Source organism: Lissotriton vulgaris, chromosome 6 (genome assembly GCF_964263255.1).
Source record: "Lissotriton vulgaris chromosome 6, aLisVul1.2, whole genome shotgun sequence".
NCBI classification, from domain to species: domain Eukaryota; kingdom Metazoa; phylum Chordata; class Amphibia; order Caudata; family Salamandridae; genus Lissotriton; species Lissotriton vulgaris.
In genome coordinates, this window is record NC_141694.1 from 1453914203 (window position 1) to 1453938627 (window position 24425).

Genomic DNA, 24425 nt, shown 5'->3' on the forward strand with positions numbered 1-24425 from the left:
CCCCGGGGGAGGGGTGAACTTGGGGTCTCCTTCGGCCTTCCGCCCTCCTCCCCGGGGGTTACCTGATGCCTCCGCTCCTCAGGGGAGCCCTTGCGGTGGTTTATGGTGGGAAGGGAGGGCTCCGGCCCTCCTGGAGGCCTCACGGGGCCTGGGGATCTCTTTGAGCCCCTCCGGGGCTTGCGCCGGCTGGTGGGGGGCCCTTGCACTCTCTCGGGGCCCTCCGGTACAAGCAGACTGTTCCCGGGCCTTCTGTGACTTCCACGGTCTGGGAAGCAATCAGGAGGCGGTGCAGGAGGAGCCCGGCCACAGCGGCCAATGGTAGAGCAGCCCCTGGGGCGCGAAAGCCAATAGCTGCGTGGCGCTGGACGGCGGCGTGGCCGGTAATGCGGCAGGCGTCCCCCGCCACGTGACAGGGGTGACAGCGTCTTCGGACCTAGTGCGGCCTTGCAGGATTGTGACGGCGGCCCTCTTCTGGCTCCGGGGGCTGCCGAGGAGGGTACTGAGGATGGCGCCGGCACCCCGAGGGAGCGCCGGGCCGCGGCTGAGTCAGACGGCCTCGGGCGCGCCTCGGTGCTGCACCGCTGCCGCGATCGGCTAATCAGTGCCCTGACAAGACGGGCAAGGGCCGCGGCTGTGAGTGGGCCCGCTAGCGCTTCTCCCTCACAGCCCCAGGCCACGCAGCACTCTGAGGCACAAAGATGTCCCGGGACAGCGGCGGTGAGTCCCCTCGCCGATTAGCGCTTCAGGCACAGCACGCTTCAGGTCGACGTTTGCAGCGCCTCAGGGCACCACAGGTCTTGGGGATGTAGCGCCTGGAGACCAGTCAACAGGTTAACAGATACAGCGCTGCTCAATGGCACAGGAGTAGAGCACTGGAGGGGGTTATGCAGGCAATCTCAGTCTCAGTCTCAGCAATCAGGCCGTTCAGGGGGCTAGCACCAGGCAATGGGAGCGCTTAGCAGACAGGTTCACCATTAAAGCAGGACAGAGCAGGGGCCCAGGTGGAGCAGACAGTGGGGGCAGGGATGACCCAGCCCAGTACCTGGTTGATCCCCAGAAGTCCTGTGGGCAGTTAGGTTTCTTCTTGGGGCTTGGGGGTTGTGGCGCACTTTGGTTGAAGTAGATTCTTGGTTTCTTGAAAGGGGAGGGTTGAGTTGAAGGCTGATATCAAGTTTCCTCAGCAGGTCACTGCAGGTGGTCCCTGGGTTCCCCTCCCGCCGAGCCAGATCAGTGGGCTAGTTCAGTGTTCCTTACACAGCTTGGTGGGCAGCGCCTAAACCCTGTCACTCCCAGTGGTATAGGTTTCTGACTAGGCCCTACCGCCTAAGTGTCCTGTGTAGGGTCCCCCAGGTCAGTGATGCCCCAACTGACTGGAAAGTTTCCCTCCCTTTCTTTATATAGGCCCAGGTCAGGTGACCACCCTCTAAGGCGGCAAAAGCAGACTCCGCCCCTATTCTAGAAGGTACCAGGAGCTTCCTCACTCTAGCTCTGGGCAGGGAAGGTAGGCTGGTGTCGCAACAATGTTTAGGGGTTCCAGCTAGCTCCTGGCTACTAGAGTGCGCCTAAAAAGACCGTGCTGCAGTAGCAGGGGTCAGTGGCAGCCATGTTGGGGGAAGAGAGCAATTGCACCGCAGCATTGATTTTAATATTATACAGGGCATCTCAACCTCAGAGGGCCTATACAACTTTATTACGATGGGGGGACATCCTGAATTAGGGGAGCGAAAAGCAAAACATTTCAGGGAAAATGGCCAAGTCCAATAACTCCCAACAATAAAAACCGACAAAAAAAAACTGATGACTATGTCAAAAAATCTCTTACTCCACACCTAGGGCATGCTATTCTGTAACCAGGGGAAGCTCTGCACGGTACATGAGTCAAAGTGAGCCTCATTGTCTGTTAATATTGGTTCTAGGACAAAGATTATAACAATAGTTCATGGCAAAAAGGGAATAACTTGAGAACCACAGGCCCCTCTTGACTAAACATAAGTAACACCTAATCTCCCCGGTCCAAATAATTTTCCCTAAATGATCGAATGGTACCCTAAATCACACCCTTTGATCAAGCGTTCCCTCTGTGTCACTCCCAGCAGCCCAAGCGACCAATGCCTCTCACTCCAATTGTGTTGAGAAACTGGTGGCACTGAGAAACCCTTGTAGACTAAACAATAAGATTGAGGTGCCAAATCTGCCCAATTGGGATAGCTTTACCGCAAGAATAGCATCCTGGGTGCCATAAAGGGCTATACAATAAATACAATAAGATTCACCTTTCCTAGCATGATGACTATCGAAAAAAGGTGACTTCCCAGGGAGAGCCTCCGAGGCAATTTTGTGACTACTCAACTGGACATATACCATACGTAATATGCCAGATTTCTGTCAGTTGCATGGTGCACAGGTTATCTTTTTATGCTTCTCCCTAGTTTGCCACACACCAATGCTTTGCTAAGGTTCTGATGTAGTCTCTTACCCGCTGTGACGGCTGCTTCAGGATGAACTTCCGCCCCACAAATTCAGCAGAACTTTCAAACAATTGTGGTGTCTTCTCACCTTGTTTGCTGTGTAAATGTGAATCTGTCCGGGGGGCGGGGGGATCTCTTTCCTTTCACTTCTGTCAGGGTCGAGGTACCAATTAGCTCTGATGGTGGCTTGCCAAAATGTTGCTTGAACATGAAATACCTTGAATGAACACAAGAGGCGTTTGGCAAAACAGGAACAGTTTGCTTAAATAAACAGTGCTGCTGGGGAACAGGCAAAAAGTCTGAGGACTGTCTCAACTTACAATCGATCTTGCATGGGTTTTATACAATTCATTGAATGCCATAAAACAGTTCAGGTGATCTTTGTTGGTAAGGAATGTAAACCGCTGTCTTTAGAGCCACAAATGAATGTATTTGATCAGTAATCCAGGTGGGCCTCGACCTTTCGTGGACACAATGCAACCAGTGGGTAACGTGTCCAGATGACCAGCATGATGGGTGCGTGATCACTGCATGTACTGCGTGTGCTGTGTCCTGATTGGCTATGTGTTCCTAACTTTATGTGGCATCTGACTTTATGGTGTTTTGGGAATTGGCCCCATTTTGCTGTTGCTGCACCTATCTGTGAGATTGATCTGGGGATTCCCGTTCACGCGTTTGCCTGCCAGCTACGTACTACCCCAGCTGTGATCTGTCAATCAGTGACCTCGGGCCTGGGTCTCAGAGCCTTCCTGACTACATATTTCTGAGTCAGGTTGAATGTGGAGTTTATAACTAGCAAATTCGTCAATAAAGATGTGACTTCATTTTTATACATGAATGTATTGTTATTCATATTGACATTGAATTTGTCAGCATTATCACTTAGACTTAAACCTTAGAGTTTTTGGCTGCTCTCAGGAAATGACACTTCCAGATGAAAGTAAACAATTCAAAATTCTGACCCCTACTGGAACCAAGCAGCCATTCGTAATGAGGGCCCAGACCATAACAGTTCAAGGTTCAATCTATGACCTTCCCAGTCTAGGGGAAAATATTTGCTGCTCACCTTGGAAAGTACAGAAATAATTTGCTATAGACAAAATTATTTTGAATGCATTTGGAGCACCATTTGAACTCCTAACAGCTGATTAGCCCCATTGTGTGTGTTTTCTTGAGGCCTTTATTTGCCATGTACAAGACTGAGCATGCAAATTGACACCAGCAGCAACATAAAAATTCCACTGACCCGCAGTACACGCAGTAAAGCAAATGCTACTGGAGGGTCATGGGCATACTGTATTTCATCTGTGTTCTATTTTGCTATGCAGAACATACTAGAAGTGGGAGAGGATTGCAAACATTATTAGCATCCCCCAGCATGCATGCCAGAGAATTCATGCATGAATACACGCCTACCCCATTGGCAAACTTCTTAGAAAACTAAACACTGTTTTTTGGATCTAAGATTTTAATGAACTTAAGAATCATATCACTATAGATTCGAAGAAAGTATAAAGACTATTAAAATTCAACTTTATATAAATAAATAAATAAATAAATGAAAACAAATATCTGTATATGTGTGTGTGTATTGGAGGTGTTGTGGAAATGAAATAAAAAGCTATATAAAGAGGCAGCAGAAAGACATACTGTCCCCCTAGATTTAGAGTGGGGGTGTCTAAGGGATAACTACTGATAGTAAATGCATATTGTTTTTAACAAATGTTTACAATTGTGCAGCACTCTCACTCGGCTGTGAATAGTAAAAAGGAGGAGATGAGTTCTCAAAACTCTCCATTAGTTGGAATGCATATTATGGTTCTAGTTTTTGAGAGGAAGTGTTAAAGAGATAATTACTGTGATTATTAGTAAGTTAAAAATAATACAAAATAATGTTATGATCTCGCAAGCTTCACAGGATCATGAAAAGTAGGAAGGAATAGGTGATGCTTGAGTACCATCTGCTATGCACACTTGTTACTTATGAAGGAGTCTTATGGGACATGGCGTTTATCAGACTCTAATATTTATGCTCATTGGTTTGAGAAGAGTTGTGAGTAGAGTTAAGACTCATCCAAACACCCTACTAAGCACACCCATCATCTGGGATAGAGGTCTGAAAAGAGACCCAGTTCCTCCCAAAACCCTACTATGCAAACCTTTCATTACACAGAGAAGTCTCAGCAGAGAGGCCAGTTGCTCCATACACTCTACTATGAACACACTTCATCTGAGAGAGAGGGCAGAAAGGAAAGGGCTGTCCCTCCCCACACCCTAATACGCACACCTTTCATCAGAGAGAGAGGTCTGAAAGGAGAGCCTGGTCTCTCTCAACACCCTACTATGCACACACATCTTACACAGGGAGGTCTCAGCAGAGAGGCCAGTTCCTCTATGCACCCTACTATGTATACCCGCCATTGCAAGAGTAATGACACTTCAAAAAAAGATTGCTGGGGACATGTCTTGATAAAAGAGTTACAATAGATGATCAAATAATGAATTTCTATTGAATATTTATCTGTCCAATACACACATTTTAAAAAGATTTTGCAAAATGTAAACCATATTCTGTTTTGTTACAATAATAAAACATTGTTTTACTAAAATATTGTCAGAAACAAAAATACATTATAAAGTTGTTCTGTCACACAAACACTCAGAAAAATAATCAATTTACTTTAAAAAAAATTAGGGGTGGGTGATAAATTGCACTCTGCAGGCGGAATTTGTGAAGTTTTGCCAACTCCACATTATGCTTGTAAGATGGAGTAAAACTAACCCCAGGCGGAGCCACTAAGTGGAGTTTCAAGAAGTTGGAAAAAAACTCAGTGGAACCCCACTCCCCACCTCCACCCCCCCTAATAAAAAATATGAAAACGCAAATTTAAAAAGAAAAAAGGCTCTTACCTGTATTGTGGCATCTCTGAGCTGCCCTCCTTCTCCTCACCGTGGTCCGTGGTCTCTCTCCACAAACCCCTATATCCGACATACGTCGTGCGAAAACTGCACACATACGTCAGACGTAGGGGTTTGCAGGAGAGAGACCATATATATACATATAATACTTACTATAGCAATCGGAGTGGCTCGTCTTTCCCCACCCAAGCATCGTTGTGGGGGATTTTCGGTGAAATATATATATATTGTGACCAAGCTCACTGTGTCGAGTGAAATGCGTCATGGCAGGCATTATGCCTGTTTAATTTTGTGGACTATTTATTAATAAATTCACTACTTTATCTATCAACATTGAGTTGTAAATCGCAAGTTCTTTGGGAGTGCCTGAGGTCTGTGCCTGGTGGTTCTGTCAGATCGAGTGGCAGACAGGAGTTTTCGTGTGAAATATATATATATATATATATATATATATATATATATATATATATATATATATATATATATATATATATTCCCTTAAAAACCATAGGTTTCACAATCATTATAGTTAGGAATCAGCATTTAAAAAACCTTTGAAATTCACTAAAAAAATATAGGTTTCACACCAGTTATAGTTAGCTGAACAGTTTACTCATACAAAACTATTGAAATTTCCACGTTATAGTTAGTTGGACTCACTATAACTCGCGCGCCGGCAATCCACTACTGATGATGTCACATATTACATCATGTATGACATGGTCAGTGACATCACTGATGACATCACTGATGACATCTCAAATGACATCACGATTGTGAAACCTATGGTTTTTTAAGTGAATTCAAAAGGTTTTTTAAAAGCTAATTCCTAACTATAACATTTGTGAAACCTATGGTTTTTTCAGTGAATTTCAAAGGTTTTTTAAAAGCTAATTCCTTTCTATATCAAGTTTGTAACCTACGATTTTTTTTATTTGCTCTTTTGTGTAAGTATTAATTATTCATAATTTTTTTTTATAATAATATTTTTCCAAAGTTTTTTTTAAACTTTTTTTCCTGGGGGCGCTCAGGGTGCGCGCACCGGTAAGCTCTTCTGAGAGCGCGCGAGAGCGCTATTTCTGCATTCGTTTAAAAAAAGTATGTATGAAAAGTAAATAATAACGCAAGACATTTAGTACCATACTTATAAAAGCAATATTTATAATTTACGAAATGAAAATGAATTTTCATTTCCGTAAAGCTATCAAAACGTCACTCTTGCGCGCCGCGTAAGCGCCCCCGGAAGCGCCTACGTTCGTGCCGCGTAGGCGGCCCCGGAAGCGCCTACGTTTGCGCCGCGTAAGCGCCTCCGGAAGTGCTCCGGTGTGCGCAGCGTAAGCGCGTCAAGTCATGTGACCTTAAAATAACTCTTTTCATTGGTTGCTAACAGTTTTTTTTACAAAGAATGAAATCCCCACCCATTTCCTTCACTTCTTCTTTCACTTTTGTGACTGCAAGACCTGCCTTTTTGCTCTCGGTTCTTTGTTGAATATCTTGGATTATCATGGCTGCCAGACCACCCAGCAGTGAAGATGACACCAATGAATTTATTGATGAAGAAGTTCCTCAACCAAAAGTAAAAGAACATTTTATTTGGAAGTTTTTTCAATTCCTGATGACCAGAAGAAGGTAAATGCTCCAAAAGTGGAGTGCAGGATCTGTCACACAGTCCTGTCACGGGGTGACCCCACAAAGAAATATTCATTTGGGAACTCCACTATGATTCGCCATGTGGAGAGGAGGCACCCCCAGAATTTTGCCCGGGAGAGTGTCAGGGCTCTGGCACAAGAGGTTCCCAGTGATGGGGCCTCTACATCAACCGGAGGACCAACAACATCGGTGAGGGGGAGAACGCAAGAGCTGGTTCCGAATATTCAGCCTGCTTTTAACAAAGGCGTCATTAAACTGTGATCAGCTACTTTGCTATGGAGAACAAAGTGTTCTGCTCATGGTTCGAGCATTGGAGAACCATCGCTGCCGATCCCAGCCCTAAATTTGTTCTTTTTTGTTTTTGCTCCTGTTGAGCAGTTTCCCATTCCCTGTTTTTGTTCCTGTTCTGAAAAAAGAAAAAAGAAGAAAAACAAAAGTTCTTTTCAGAACTAACTCCAATTCTCATCAAAGAGCTATGTTCTTAAAAAAATGAAAAAGAGTAAGTGAAGTGGAGTGCATTGATAAAGGAGAGGAAAATGAGTAAGAAAGCACAGAAAGGGACGAGAGGAGAAAGGAACTGAAGTAGGGGGAGTGAAAGAAGGTGAGTGTGGGGAAGGAGAGTGAGGAGAAGGAGTGTGAACGTGGGGAATGTGGATGACCATGTCATGAGTGATGTAATATGTGACGTCATCAGCAGTGCATTGCAGGGGCACAAGTTATAGTGAGTCCAACTAACTATAACGTGGGAATTTCAATGGTTTTATGTCAGTAAAATTTCAAGCTAACTATAACTGGTGTGAAACCTATGGTTTTTTCAGTGAATTTCATAGGTTTTTTAAATGCTAATTCCTCACTATAAGTCTCAGTTTATAAGTAAGACTGCTAGCGCTCTAGTTGTTCTTTAGAACACTCTGGGACATTCTGTCATTTGGCTATAGTTGGGCTACATCTGGCTGATATTTGGGCTACATTTGTTTTTTTTTGTCTCTGGTGGCCATCTTTGGGCTACATTGGGCTACATTTGGGCTCTAACATATATATAGCCCAATGCAGCCCAATATATATTTTTTCAAAGTAAATTTTCGTAAAAACCACTTGAGCATATATCTTGAGACATAGCAAAGGCACATCGGGCCACCAGTCCCTTCAATTTTGCCATTTTTTTTTGTATATTCTTTTTTTTTTGCCTTGGAGCGCTCCCGGTGCGTACCCCGGTGAGCGCCCCGGAAAGCGTAGTATTATGAAGCGCCCCGGGGCGCGTACCCGGGAGCGTCCCATAAAAGCCAATATCGCGAACGAAAACATGATCGTGACGTATCGCGTAGCCGCGTCCGCGTGATATGCATGGCGGAAGCACTCGAGTGAATACGATTGCGCAACGTAAACACCCGACGCGCTTATGCGATGCGGGGCGCGTAGCGTAAGCGCGTCGGGTCATGTGACCTGAAAATAACACTTTTCATTGGTTTATAACAGTTTTGGTTTCATAATGATGAAGCCCCTGGTCTTGTGACCTGAAAATAACACTTCTCATTGGTTCAGGACAGTTTTTTTTAACAAATGATGAAAGAACCCACCTTTTTTCCTTATTCTGACTTTGTCCTTTGATTTAGGAAGACCTGTTTGTACCTCTCTGTACCTTTTTGATCTATATAATGGCTTCAGTAGCAGCAGCAGCTGGTGCATCTGCACCACCACCACCACAACCACCAAGAGGACCACCTCAAGATTACATTGGTGGTCAACAAGAGGAGGAAGAGGAGGAGAATGAGGAGGGGAGGAGAAGATGGCTTGAAGAAAACAATACCCCATACCAGTCAAGACCACACATTATATGGGAGTTTTTTTCGATCCCAGAGGGGAAGAAAAAAGTAAATGCAGCCAAGGTGACTTGCCTAATCTGTGGCATGGAACTTTCTAGGGGGAACCCGAATAAAAAATATTCATTTGGAAACAACACAATGATTAGGCACATGCAGCGCAAGCATCCAATAAACTATTCTGCTGCAGAGATGAGGGAACTGGCCAGAAACCCTCAACAAACTACAAGCACCTCCTCCAAAAGAAAGGAACGCACTCCGTCGGGACAAGAGGCAAGAGAGACGATGCCTTGCATTCAGCCACGGTTTGCGGATTGCGGATTTCCGAATTATCTGTAAATATTGTGGGAAGACCATTTCATACGGAGAACAGAGCATAAAGCTCATCGTCCTTGCTGGGGACAACCACAAATGCCCCAATAAACCCTAATTATTTCTTTTCTTTTTTTTTTTTGCTCCAGTTGAGCCATTTTCAATTCCCTGATTTTTCGTTTCTCCCCATGAAAAATACAAAAAAAATATAAAACTGTTCAGAAAACCCCCAAAAAGTTTAAAATGTTCAAAAAAACTATAAAAAAATATAAAACAACAAAAAGAAGAAAAAAAAGCGTTCTTTTTAGAACTACCTCCAATTTATAAAAAAAGGCTAAATTTTTTAAAAACTCTGTCATTCTTTTTTCCCCATGGTCTGCTCCCCGGTGCGCGTACCGGGCGCTCCCCCGCGTAAATAAAAAAAAAATATTTTTTTTTGCCCCGCTGGGCCCTTTTATGGCCCCCACATCAAACCTAGGGGGTCAGGGGGGGTCTATCCCTGCCCCCTTATGGTCATTTCCCCCTTTTTTTTCCACCTCTTGTGTCTCTATCCTACCGAGACACAAGATGGCGGCCGGTCTGGACTGTTTCGAATGTTTACAGACACCCGAGAGCCAATCAGCTTTCCGTGCGCACCTCGCGTGGCACGCCCGGAGCGCTCCCCGGTGCGCGTACCGGGGCGCTGCCATAGATATATATATTTTTTTGAACCTAAATTACTCAAAATCCACTGCAGCACATATCTTGAGACATAGCAAAGGCACATCGGGCTACCAGTCCCTACAATTTTGCCAAGTTTGGTGCAAATCCATTCAGCCGTTCGGGCTAAAAGTGAGTTCGACCGCCCTATGGAAATTAACATGGGGAAAACACGTTTTGGGACCCACCTTTTATCTTGGCCCCCGCTTGACGAATCCCCCCAAACTTTCAGGGAAGGACCGGAGCTCGACGAGGCAAATTTGAGGACATTTTCAGGCAGATTCGTCAACCGGCGCAAAAGTTATTCAAAATAGAATTTTGAGATTCTGCATTGAAAAAAATCCTAACTATAACTACCTACTGGCGACCGCCAGTAGGTAATATATAAATATATATATATACACATATGTGTGTGTGTGTGTATATATATATATATATATATATATATATATATATATATATATATATATATTCAAAACCAAGCTAAGGAGCACTCACAGGTACCAGGGTCAATGAATTGATCCCGTGAGGCACGTTTCGGCTTCTGTACCTTCTGCAATATGTTTATACATACATATATATGCATAATCTACTGGCGGTCACCAGTAGGTAGTTATAGTTAGGACCTTGTTTCTATTTAAATATTCAAATAGCGTTTTTTTCTTTTGTATATATATATATATATATATATATATATATATATATATATATATATATATATATATATATATATATATATATATGTATATATATATATATATATATATATATATATATATATATATATATATATATATATATAAATTCACTGAAAAAACCATAGGTTATAGACCATATATAGTTAGGAATTAGCATTTACAAAACCTTGAAAATTCACTGAAAAACCATAGGTTATAGACCATATATAGTTAGGAATTCGCATTTACAAAACCTCATTTTACTCACACAAAACCATTGAAATTCCATATATAGTTAGTTGCACTAACTATATATCGTGCACCCGCAATCCACTGCTGATGATGTCACATATTACATCATTCATGACATGGTCAGTGACATCACTGATGACATCACTGATGACATCTCAAATGGCATCACTGATGACATCTCAAATGACATCACTGATGACATCACTGATGACATCTCATTTGACATTACTGATCACATCACTGATGATATCATTCATGTGATACTACGATGAACCTCTTCAGACTCTAATATAACCTTAGATACAATCAGTGTAAACAGACACTCACAGACTGTCACTCATCCATGGAGTTACTCACACACCTTGTCAGTCATGCAAAGAATCAATCACACCTCCATTTCCTCAACTATACAGTTATACAAACTTTACTTATTCAAACATATACTAACACATATTTACTCTCTTATACAATCCCTGATACAAGTTCATAATGATCCATACAGCCACTCACACATTCACTGGCTCTTATGCACAGTTATTTATATATGTCAACTCTCACATGTACTGTGTTTTACATATGTACTTACTTTGACATGTAGCACTGAGATATCCATTCACTCACCAATACACTCATGCACACAGTCAACCGCCCATACAGCTGTTTCCACATGCACTTTTGAAACCATACATCTAGTGCATCAACTGCTCACACATCTATGCACAGAGTCATACACCTCCCAGCCACCCACACACACACTCAGTCTCCCATACAAATACTTGGGCAACCAATCAATAACCCATATAGTTACTCATATAGCTACTTATCAACACATGCAACAGTTTACAGAACAACAGACATAATGATGCACAAATTAAGACAGTTTAGTCACTAACCCATGCACTCAGTGAGACACATTTAATCACTCACTCATACAGTCAGTCATGCACCTACTAAATCCTTCATCCAGACACTTATACATCCACTCATTCTTCAATATGTAAGACATATTTTAACTTTACAGAAACATACAGTCACTGGATGTTGTCATCAGTGATATCATCAGTGATGTCATTTGAGATGTCATCAGTGATGTCATCAGTGATGTCACTGACCATGTCATGAATGATGTAATATGTGACATGATCAGCAGTGGATTGCGGGTGCGCGATATATAGTTAGTGCAACTAACTATATATGCGAATTTCAATGGTTTTGTGTGAGTAAAATAAGGTTTTGTAAATGCTAATTCCTAACTATATATGGTCTATAACCTATGGTTTTCCAGTGAATTTTCAAGGTTTTGTAAATGCTAATTCCTAACTATATATGGTCTATAACCTATGGTTTTTTCAGTGAATATATATATATATGTATATATATATATATATATATATATATATATATATATATATATATATATATATATATATATATATATATATATATATATATAGATAGATATATAGATATATATATATATATATATATATATATATATATATATATATATATATATATATATATATATATATATATATATATATATATATATATATATATATTACCTACTGGTGTGTCGCCAGTAGGTATATATAGTTAGGATTTTTTCCCTATGGGATTTTTGAAAATTCTATGTCTAATAACTTTTGCGTTTGTGGATGGAATCGGCTGAAATTTTCAGGAAAATGGCACATTTTGTTTCTGAGCAGCCCCCAAAAATTTGGGGGGGTTTCCTCAAGGGGGGGCCGAGAAAAAAGGGGGGTCCCAAAACGCGTTTTCCCCATGTTAATTTCCATAGGGCGGTTGGCCTCACTTTTAGCTCGAACGGCTGAATGGATTTGCACGAAACTTGGCAAAATTGTAGGGACTGTTAGCCCGATGTGCCTTTGCTAGGTCTCAATATATGTGCTCCAGTGGATTTTGAGAAATTAACGTTCAAAACAAGATATATATCTGTAACAGCGCTCCGGGCTGCGCTCCGGTCCGCTTACTTTTCGCGAAACGGAACTTTGCGATGCGAAGCTGATTGGCTCCCCGGTGTCTGTCAACATTCTAAACAGTCCGGAGCGGCCGCCATCTTATCTCTCGGTAGGATCGAGAGAGAAGAAGAGGTGAAAAACGAAGGGGGAATTTAATGAAAGGGGGCAAGGTATACCCCTCTTGACCCCCTAGGAATGTTGTTGGGGTTATTAAAGGGTCCCGTGGGGAAAATAAAAAAAAAAATATTTTTCACGGTAGAAGCGCTTCCCGGGCCGCGAACTGGGCCGCAAACTGGTAGCGAAACGGGAATTCGCCATTTTGTGCTTCGTTTTAATTAAATTACTAGGTATAAGGGGGTGCGGGAGACGTATCCTAATCCCTTATGTTTTCTGAGGGTGGCTGAGGAGGCTCATATATGTTGATATATGTCTTCCAGCGGCTGTGGGTGCGCCATCTTGTCTCTCGGTAGGATCGAGAGAGAAGAAGAGGTGAAAAACGAAGGGGGAATTTAATGAAAGGGGGCAAGGTATTCCCCTCTTGACCCCCTAGGAATGATGTTGGGGTTATTAAAGGGTCCCGTGGGGAAAAAAAAATTGATTTTTCACGGTAGAAGCGCTTCCCGGGCCGCAAACTGGTAGAGAAACGGGAATTCGCCATTTTGTGTTTTGTTTTAATTAAATTACTAGGTATAAGGGGGTGCGGGAGACGTATCCTGATCCCTTATGTTTTCTGAGGGTGGCTGAGGAGGCTCATATATGTTGATACATGTCTTCCAGCGGCTGTGCGTGAGCTTTTTTTTTTTTTGCTGCGTGACGTCTGTTAACGTTCGATTCGATGGAAATCAGGAAGTGTTGACCGCCAATTTGTCAGTGCGATAAAATATTTTGTTATAAATGAATCCTTATTGATAAACATTGTCTGCGCCATCTTGCCTTTTTTCCAATGCCACAATTTTGTCGTGCACGGCAGCCATTTTAGATGCCAGGCCGGTCCCAGGCTATCACCTAGCCCTGCGGATGTAGTTTATGGCCCCAGCTGTAGAGAATCCAGACATGCCAACCCTCCCGATTCAGGCGTGAGACTACTGATTTCAGTGCTAGTCTCCCGCCTCCCGATTTCTGCACGCAAAAACCCGGGGGCATATCACCAACAACTAGCGATAATTTTTGTCTCTAACTTGTTTAGAGACAAAAATTATCGCCGCACATCGGCGATTTTTATCGCAGATAAACCCTGCTATTAGCAAGGTTTATCGCAAATGCGATAAAAAACGGCCGCAATGCATGAATATCGCTGAAAAGTCAGCGATATTCATGCATTATCGAGCAAATGCTCTTAGCCATGTTATCCACCTCCCATTGGATAACATGGCTAAGAACTGCTCAGGGCAGGTGTTAGCTTTTGGAGATATTCGCGCTTAGCGCGAATATCTCCAAAAGTTGGTAATAGGAGATAGCGATGTTAGGGACTGTTTCCAGTCGCTAACATCTTGGCACGCCCACTTTGCATGTCATTAGTGATAAATATCACTGACATGCAAAGCGGGGCCCAAGATGGTCGCTATCTCCTTTTAGCTGTCACTAACTGGTGTTAGCGACAGCTTGGTAATAGGGAGATAATTTTATCTCCGCTTTCTTGGCTTTTAAAGCCAAAAAAGCGGAGATAAACCCCCTTGATAATATGCCCCACGATTCCTCGGGGGTTTCAGGTGACAGGGCTTGGTATTGTGTTACGTGGTAATTCTTCCAGGAAACGTCAGAGGGTCGATGCAGGGGTTCTAGAAGGGGTGATAAACCATTTAAGCCTCATGAACAAGCGCATGGTCTTTTAAAGATCTGTGAAGTACTCGGGGCGGCGGTGTGTGTGTGTCCTCTTTCAGGAGCGGGCGGGGGGGGGGGCACTGCCAGCAACTTGCCAGGCCAGGCAGTGTTCAACACTTGCATCACCCTTTCTCTGCCTGCTATTGCGCTCCATGCTTCGGAAAGGTAAGAAAAAGAACGTGCATTTGAGTTTGAAATGTCCGATCCTGTAGCAGTACACTTGCAAAGCCCACACATGACAATAACCCGATTCAAGGCCCTATTCACCCGATTTTTTAAAAATATATAGCACTCCAACAAAGTAGGATTATAAAACGTTATTAACTTTTAAATATAACGAACGCAACAAAAACTGTAAATACATTTAAACATTTTTTGACAAAAAAAAGCAACAATGGTCAGAAGCTGTCTTTTGTGCGAATAGTCCCAAGGCAGCACAACGTGCTGAGTTCTGGACGGCACCCAGGTGATGTCACCTGGGTGCCGCACTGGTTTTTGGTTTCCTACAATGCAGCTCAGAAAAACAGCGTGGGGCGTCCCGGGTGGTGCGGGGGGAGGCCTCGTCAGTAGCGGTCTGTTGTGCGAATAGTCCCAAGGCAGCAGAACGCGCTGAGATGTGGATGGCACCCAGGTGATGTCCAGTAAACTGCCGCACTGGTTTTGGTATCCTACAATGCTGCTCCGAAAATTGGCGTGGGGCGGCCCGGGGGGGGCGTGGGGGAGGCGGCGTGAACGGGCCTCCCCAGGTGGCGGCCATCCAGCTGAGTTGCACCCGCTCTTGCGGCTACAGCGTCTCGCTCACCATGTAGTTGACTTCCGCCCACTCTTGCAGTGCAGCGATAGGCGGCTGCCACAGGACTCTTAAAATGGCGGACGGCTCTTCGGTTTTGGGCCTGGTCCACTAAAATGGCCCTGGGACACCTTGGAACTCGGACGCTTGCCTGCTAGGGCTTGGGCTCCATTCTCGAAAGCGTCCCCTCAGCCGTGAAGATTCTACAAAAGTCTTGGGGGCCCTCGACTCCTGCAGGCTTCCGGTGGGGAGCGGCTGCCATGATTGCTCGCGGAATGACCACGTGGTGGTGCTCTCATGCTGATGCCAGCTTCAGTCTGAAACATCCAGAAACAAGGTGGGGCTTTCATCGTTTGGGAAAAAAAATGTTCTAAACCAATGAAAAGTGTTATTTTTAGGTCATATGACCAAGCCTTCCATCTTTAGGAAACCAAAAGTAAAATGAACCAATGAAAAGTTTTATAAACAAGTCACATGACCTGTTATGCGGCATAGGGCTACAAAAAGTGTAGAAAATCCGTTGGCACGTGAGGCAGCGTCAGTAGCGGACCGATGTGCGAATAGGCCGAAGGCAGCACAACGCGCCGAGATCCGGATGGCACCGAGTTAGTGTCCAGCAAGTTGCTGCACTGGTGTGGCTATCCTACAATGCTGCGCCGAAAGTCGGCGTGGGGCGCCCCATTGGCCTGTGAAGTCACGTCAGTCAGTGGGGGCTGTGCGTCTCCCCCAAGATGGAGGCTCCTCGGCTGCAGTGGGGCGCCCCTTATCTTTTCACTCGCCGTCCAACTGAGTTGCGTCCGCACTTGCGGCTACAGTAGGCCGAAGGCAGCACAACGCGCCGAGATCCAGATGGCACCGAGGTGGTGTCCAGCAAGTTGCCGCACTGGTGTGGCCATCCTACAATGCTGCGCCGAAAGACGGCGTGTCCAGCTGAGTTGCCGTCACTCTTGCGGTACAGTGACTCGAACGCGCAGAGATCCGGATGGCACCGAGGTGGTGTCCAGCAAATTGCCGCACTGGTGTGGCCATCCTACAATGCTGCGCCGAAAGACGGCGTGTCCAGCTGAGTTTCTCCCGCTCTTGCGGTACAGTGACTCGAACGCGCCGAGATCCGGATGGCACCGAGGTGGTGTCCAGCAAGTTGCCGCACTGGTGTGGCCATCCTACAATGCTGCGCCGAAAGTCGGCGTGGGGTGCCCCGTTGGCTTATGAGGTGATGTCAGTAGTGGACCGATGTGTGAATAGGTCGGAACCAGCACAAGGCGCCAAGATCCGAATGGCAAGTCCTGGATGTTGAGTGCCATAGTTGAGAGTTCTGAGCAGTGCTTGTAAGACTGTCTGAAGCTTATTTGCACCTGCTGCAGCTTCACTATTGCCCTGGTGTGGCCAAAGATCGCACATGACATAGGCGGCCGGCTCCCGAGGTCCGGCGGAAACTTTTTTCCTTTTCCTTTTTGCTTCTTGTCCCACAATCCGTTTCAACTGAAGACACGACCAGGTCCCTGAATGTGTGCAGGGGGACGTTATTGATTGAATCAAAATGGCGGCTTCACACAAAGCTAACTCAAGCGTTGCTGTTGATGCTATACAGACAAAAATTGGTTTTCAGTTTGTACATTCTTCAGGATTTTTTTTCCATCCAAGGCTGATTGAGAGTTTGTAGATAAATGGCTTCAGATTTTCCACATACTACTCTTCAACATTCTTCCTAAATGTAACAATGTGAGACTCACTAGGAGAACGGCTGTTTATCTTTCCTTTCAAAATGCTGCCAACAATATTTTCTGAATGGAAGACACCATCTTGTAGCATAAAGGGCCGAAATGGGTTCTGGTCTGGCCGATGGTTGGTGGAGACATTTTGACTATATCTTGGACCTGCCCGGCCTCGCCCAAAATGGCGGCGGTATAAATGGGACTCGTAACTCCTTGTTGTGTACTGGTTGAACAACTTTGATATCACGAGATATGAATGCAGTTTTGATGCTCATGGCGGGCGGGGACGAGAATTGATTGAATATTTTGACATCCCTATTGATATTAAGTTCTGATGTGTTATTGATTACTGTAGTATTGAAAGTTCGAATTAACGTCACCCATGGTACTTGCCTGCAAATGTATATCTAGATGATTTTTTTGTAAGTGGCCCTGTCGTAATTTAATTACAAAATGTACGTCCACCGATTCCGCAACTGTTAGACACCTTAGTTCTTGCAACCTAATGGCCCGCTCGTTACGTTCCTCTATAATGTAAATGTCTCCTCATCATATACGATTTCAGTTTGCTCCGTGGCCGGCCCACGTGGTTATAGGCCCGTATTTGTATACTGACATTTTCACAATAAAGGTTTTTAAAACAAAACATGGTAGTAGTATTTACATTGGTAAAGTTTTTACTTTTAGTCACTGTTTTCGAATCAGTAAAAGGCAAGTAAAATAAAGCAGTCCAATTACATGACGGATAAAAGGTATAATACGTAGGAACGCAGTAAAGATAAATGGTCAAGGGCAGTTGTGTTTTCCACTCCTGCAACATAAAGTGATCGATAAGAATCTGATAATCAGGCGTATCGGCGACTAAGACAGCAGGCCGAGTCTCTTTTACTCAACGGCTCCGTCATGGAACGAAGAAACGCCCTTTTTCTCGAAAAAGGAATATATTTTACTTGCAGGACAGTTGTAAATTTTCCGGGAAAGTACATTAGCCTGGAATATTATAATATATATGTTTAAAAAAAAAAAGTTCGAAATCAATAAAAAGCGTATTTTTTAAGTCATATGACCAAGCTTTTCATTATTAAAATAACAAAAGTAAAATGAACCAATAAAAAGTTTTATTACCAAGTCACATGACCTGTTATGCTTACGTTACGCGCTGCGCGCCGCGCCCCGCGCCCCGGACCACTTCCGGGTGCGCTAACGCGGCGTGTCATATAACGCATTACGCGACAACGTAGGTCAAGAATATAGTCAAAATGTCTCCACCAACCAGCGTTCGGAACACAACCCCTTTCAGCAGTCCAAAAAGTTCTGTTAAATGACAACAGAGGGGACAGGCAACAAGAACCATCAGTCAAAGAGGGGAGGGCAAGTTCTTCTCTCCCGGGTCATGTTGGGGCTATACCGGAACTGATCGAATTGGTAGTCTACAGTGTTTCTGGATGTTTCAGACTAAAGCTGGCGTCAGCATGAGAGCACTACCATCTCGTAGGTCCGTCGTGGCCATTCCACGAGCAAACATGGCAGCCGCTCCCCACCAGAAGCCTGCGGGAGTCGGGGGCCCCCAAGACTTTTGTAGAATCTTCACGGCTGAGGGGACGCTTTCGAGAATGGGACCCAAGCCCTATCTGGGAAGCGTCCGAGTTTCAAGGTGTCCCAGGGCCATTTTAGTGGACCACGCCCAAATCTGAAGAGCCGGCCGCCATTTTGAGAGTCCTGTGGCAGTCGCTTATCGTTGCATCGCAAGAGCGGGAGCAACTCAACTACATGGTGAGCGAGACGCTGTAGTCGCAAGAGCGGGCGGTAAACAGCTGAATGGCGGAAGAGGCACAGTGTAGCAAAAGCGGGCGGAATGGCAACTAAAACGGTAAAGGGGCGCCCCACTACAGCGTGTCTTCAGGTCAAACGGATTGTAGGACAAGGTCCAGAATAGAAGAGTCATCAAAAGGCAAAAAGTTCCGCCGGACCCCGGGAGCCGGCCGCCTATGTCGGGGGCGATCTCAGGCTAAACCGGTGCTATAAGACTTGGGGAGGGGGTCGGAGCCAAGCGTCTTCTCCGAGTCCGTGCCATCACACCGCCCCTCGGGGGCCTCCGTCAAGCGGTTTAGGGAGGTACCATATCACATTGTTTTCAAATGCAGTCAGGTCCACAAACGACCCTCACTTACTTTGAGAATAGTGAAGCTGCAGTAGGTGGAAATAAGCTTCAGACAGTGTTACAAGCGCTGCTCAGAACTCTGAACTATGGCACCCAACATCCAGAACTTATGCCATTTGAGAATGGCAGTGACATCGAAGCAACTCAGGGACCAAAACCATTAACGTACTTTCACGTATGAAAATCTTACTTGGGGAGGGGGCAGGAGCGAACCGCCCCTTCCCAGTCTGCGCCACCACACCGTATGTTGAAAATCTGAAGCCATCGTTCTACAAACTCAACCGACCTTGGATGGAAAAATCTAGAAAAATGTACAAACTGAAAACCAGTTTTGGTCTGCATAGCATCAGCAGCAACGCTTGCTATCAGAGTGCATGAGTTTCATGCTGGATCGATTGAGCTAGCCGGATCAGGCAACAAAAAGTATAAAATAGTTATGTAAATAGTTATTTAATAAAATGTTTTACCCTGTTACTTTGCTGGTGTGTTGTATATATTTATAATATTTGCATAGGGTTTGTCGTTATTTTGGGCGGGGTGGGTGACGGAGCCGAGCTGTCTTGCAGCCCTCATGGTGTGGAGCTCAGTTCAACTCACTATTTTCGTATTTCTCATGAAGGGTTGTTCCTAATATTTCTATTTTAGCGAGGTCAAAAAGAGATCCAATTAGTGGCCTACTGATTTTGCTCGATTAATTTTATTTTTTTACACGATTTTTCACGATTTTTCACTATCTGCAAAGACTAAACAGAGTATTGCGACTTTGTGCTTGTTTGTAAATAGAGAATGAACCAAAGAGAATCAATTGTAAAACAGTAAATGCTTGGATAACAATCAATCAAATGGAGAGACAAGCAGGCACGACGGATTACAACGGGGGTAAAGGCCTGCGTTAACTACTCTTCACTATCTGCAAAGAGAGAGTACTACTAAGAGAAAAGAGGGGGGGGCAGCGTTCAAAGCACATCAGCGTGCATAAACACAACATTTTTTACCTATCACGTACTTGACATTTGACAGCTTTTGATATTTGCTATTAAAAAACCATTGAAATTCACAGAAAAAACCATAGGTTTTAGGCCATATATAGTTAGGAATTTGCATTTACAAAACCTTGAAAATTCACTGAAAAAACCATTGGTTATAGACCATATATAGTTAGGGATTAGCCTTTTCAAAACCTTATTTTACTCACACAAAACCATTGAAATTTCATATATAGTTAGTCGCACTAACTATATATCGCGCACCCGCAATCCACTGCTGATGATGTCACATATTACATCATTCATGACATGGTTAGTGACATCACTGATGACATCACTGATGACATCTCAAATGACATCACTGATGACATCTCAAATGACATCACTGATGACATCTCAAATGACATCACTGATAAAATCACTGATAACATCTCATTTGACATGACTGATCACATCACTGATGATATCATTCATGTGATAATACCATGAACCTCTTCAGACTCTAATATAACCTTAGATACAATCAGTGTAAACAGACAGTCACAGACTGTCACTCATCCATGGAGTTACTCACACACCTAGTCAGTTATGCAAAAAATCAATCACACCTCCATTTTCTCAACTATACAGTTATACACACCTTACTTATTCAAACATATACTAACACATATTTACTCTCTTATACAATCCCTGATACATGTTCACAATGATCCATACAGCCACTCACACATTCACTGGCTCTTATGCACAGTTATTTATATATGTCAACTCTCACATGTACTGTGTTTTACATATGTACTTACTTTGACATGTAGCACTGAGATATCCATTCACTCACTAATACACTCATGCACAGTCAACCGCACATACAGCTGTTTCCACATGCACTTTTGAACCCATACATATAGTGAATCAACTACTCACACATCTATGTACAGAGTCACACACCTCCCAGCCACCCATACACACACACTCAGTTTCCCATACAAATACTTGGACAACCAATGAATAACCCATACAGTTACTCATATAGCTACTGATCAACATATGCAGCAGTTTGTAGAACAACAGATATAATGATGCACAAATTAAAACAGTTTAGTCACTAACCCATGCACTCAGTGAGACACATTTAATCACTCACTCATACAGTCAGTCATGCACCTACTAAATCCTTCATCCAGACACTTATACATCCACTCATTCTTCAATATGTAAGACATATTTTAACTTTACAGAAACATACAGTCACTGGATGTTGTCATCAGTGATGTCATCAGTGATGTCATTTGAGATGTCATCAGTGATGTCATCAGTGATGTCACTAACCATGTCATGAATGATGTAATATGTGACATCATCAGCAGTGGATTGCGGGTGCGCGATATATAGTTAGTGCAACTAACTATATATGAAATTTCAATGGTTTTGTGTGAGTAAAATAAGGTTTTGAAAAGGCTAATCCCTAACTATATATGGTCTATAACCAATGGTTTTTTCAGTGAATATATATATATATATATATATATATATATATATATATATATATATATATATATATATATATATATATATATGTCATCCAAACCTTCGTAGTCGGAATAAGAAAAAAGGCGCTGACTCCGTGGGATTCAAACAAAGAGGAGTTTTATTCACCCAACGATGATGGCTAACGCGTAAACTGACAGTTTATATACACATACAAGACTCGTTCTTCAGAGCTTTTGATGACGTTCACTAGTTACTATGGTTACTTAATAAACATAGAAAAGGTCCGTTGCAAATGGTCCGCTTTCAGGTTCTTATCATACATAGTCCTTTCCTCTATTGTAAAATACATTGCGAGCGCATTTCCTCTCAGAAGTCAAAAACGATTTTAAATTCATTAATTTTTTCACAATTACGGGCATTCGAAAATAAACACAATATGAAAAGATACCATAAATATAACATTACTAATAAATTCATTAACAATTACATGTGCAGAACCAATGCATGCATATGCGACCATCCAAAAAATGAATGAAAGTGCTCAAAATTAACACGAACTGTGAAAATTATCATCAGAAAATAATGTGCAAAATAATATGTGATAAGACTGACCACAGCTTGATTTGGTCTCAGTACTGAATTGCTATATACCTTCCTAGGTATCACTATATGTCACCTATCAATAGGTTTTTTAACAATTTCCATCAAACTAAAAAATTATTTAGACAGAATTGAGCCCAAGTGGGCATAAATATTGTTGAATCATTTGTGCTTTTATATATACACCATAATGACAACGAGGTTAGTTAATTCAGTACATTATTATGTGGATTCAGTGTACGTGATTTTAATACTTTAATTACCCTGTGTGCTCCAAACAACTAATAAAATTGACTGTGTCGAAATTATTCTCAAATCAGAGTGTTTTGATACTGTGAAATTCCACCAGTATCCTCACTGTAAAGTTTCAGAGGAGTGGGATACGTGGATTAGCATGGAAATCATGTATAATTAATATACTGATGTAATTACAGATATCGGGCTGCCTTTAACCAAATATTGGCTTACAAGTGTACACTTAAAGCTTCATCAGAGTTTAACCCATTAGGTGTTTTGGTGTCGAGAAGAATAATATATCTCGACTCCAACCTCCTGAGCGCTAGGAGTCTATTACCACCTCTAATGTTTTTGCTAATACTGTCAATGACAAAGTATTGCAGATCTTCTGTTCTCCCTCTGTGAAAAGCGTTGATGTGGCGGGCCACCGGATAACTTTGGTCATCATTGGCCACAGTTTTTAAATGCTGTAAGATTCTTACATGTACCGGATGTAGGGTACTTCCGACATAACGCTTTTTACAAGTACATTGTAGAACGTAAATTGTATAGTCTGTCTTGCAATTATAGTTCCCTCTCAGTTCTAATGGTGTTTTTCTTAGTGGGAGTTGTACTTTACTGAGGTTAACACCATGCTGACAAGCTTTGCACTTGGTGCACTTAAAGAATCCTTTCTTGTTTAGAAGCCAATTGGTGTTTCTTGGTTGGCTCGGGATGTTAGATACCAATTCCTGCTTCATTGATTTTGCCCTTCTGTATGTGATCTGCGGCAACTTGGCAAATAGTGCTCCTAACGTGGGATCACTGCGTACTATGGGCCAATGCTTGTACAAGATTTTACGTACTTGAGTGTGGTAGGAATTGTACCCTGTAATGATTCTCGGTGTCTCATTGTTCTTGTTCGATGTTATTGTTGTAGTGTTCTTAAATAACAGACTCTCTCTACTCTTAGTCAAACATTTGTCTTCTGCAGTTTTTAACACTTTTTCAGACTAGCCTCGTGTGCGCAATCTTTTGAATAACTGTTCTTTTGATGATACAAAACTGTCTTGCGTACTACAATTGCGTTTCATTCTGAGGCACTCAGCATAGGGGATACTGGAAATCAGGCTGTGTGGATGAAAACCTGCGGCATGCAAGAGGGTATTGCCGGAAGTTGGTTTTCTATTGGTCTTCGTTTGGATCTTGTTCTCAGAAACAAATAATTCCAAGTCCAAGAAAACAATCGAAGATTTGCTGGTATTGCATGTAAATTTCAAGTTCAAAGAATTCTCTATCAATTCCTCAGCAAATTTTCTTGCACTCTCCTCACTGCCCTTCCATAGCAAAAAAGATGTCATCTATGTAACGACTGTATTTCAACACATTAGTCGACATTTGTCTGCTGTATTCTGCCATGAGTACTTGCTCCTCCCGCCAGCCCATATGCAAATTAGCATAGCTGGGGGCGAAGCAAGTACCCATGGCAGAGCCCTGAATTTGACGATAGAGAAGCTTGTTAAACATGAATGTATTGTTTTCGAGACACCATTCCACCATTTGTAGTAGCATGATAGTGTGATGATGTAGTGTGATGTCCCTGGTATCAAGATAGTATTTGAGTGCATGCAGCCCATCTTGGTGTCGAATACTCGTGTACAGACTCTGCACATCTAAAGTTACCAGGACAAGGTCTGAATGCCAGTCAGTATCATACATTTTTGTTAGAAAATCACCACTGTCCTTGATGTACGAGGGCAGCTTTTGTACGTAGGGTTGCAAGAAATAATCAATGAACTTGCTGGTGTTTTCAAGGAGTCCCCCAATCGCCGATATTATGGGCCTTCCTGGGGGGCACAGTTCATTTTT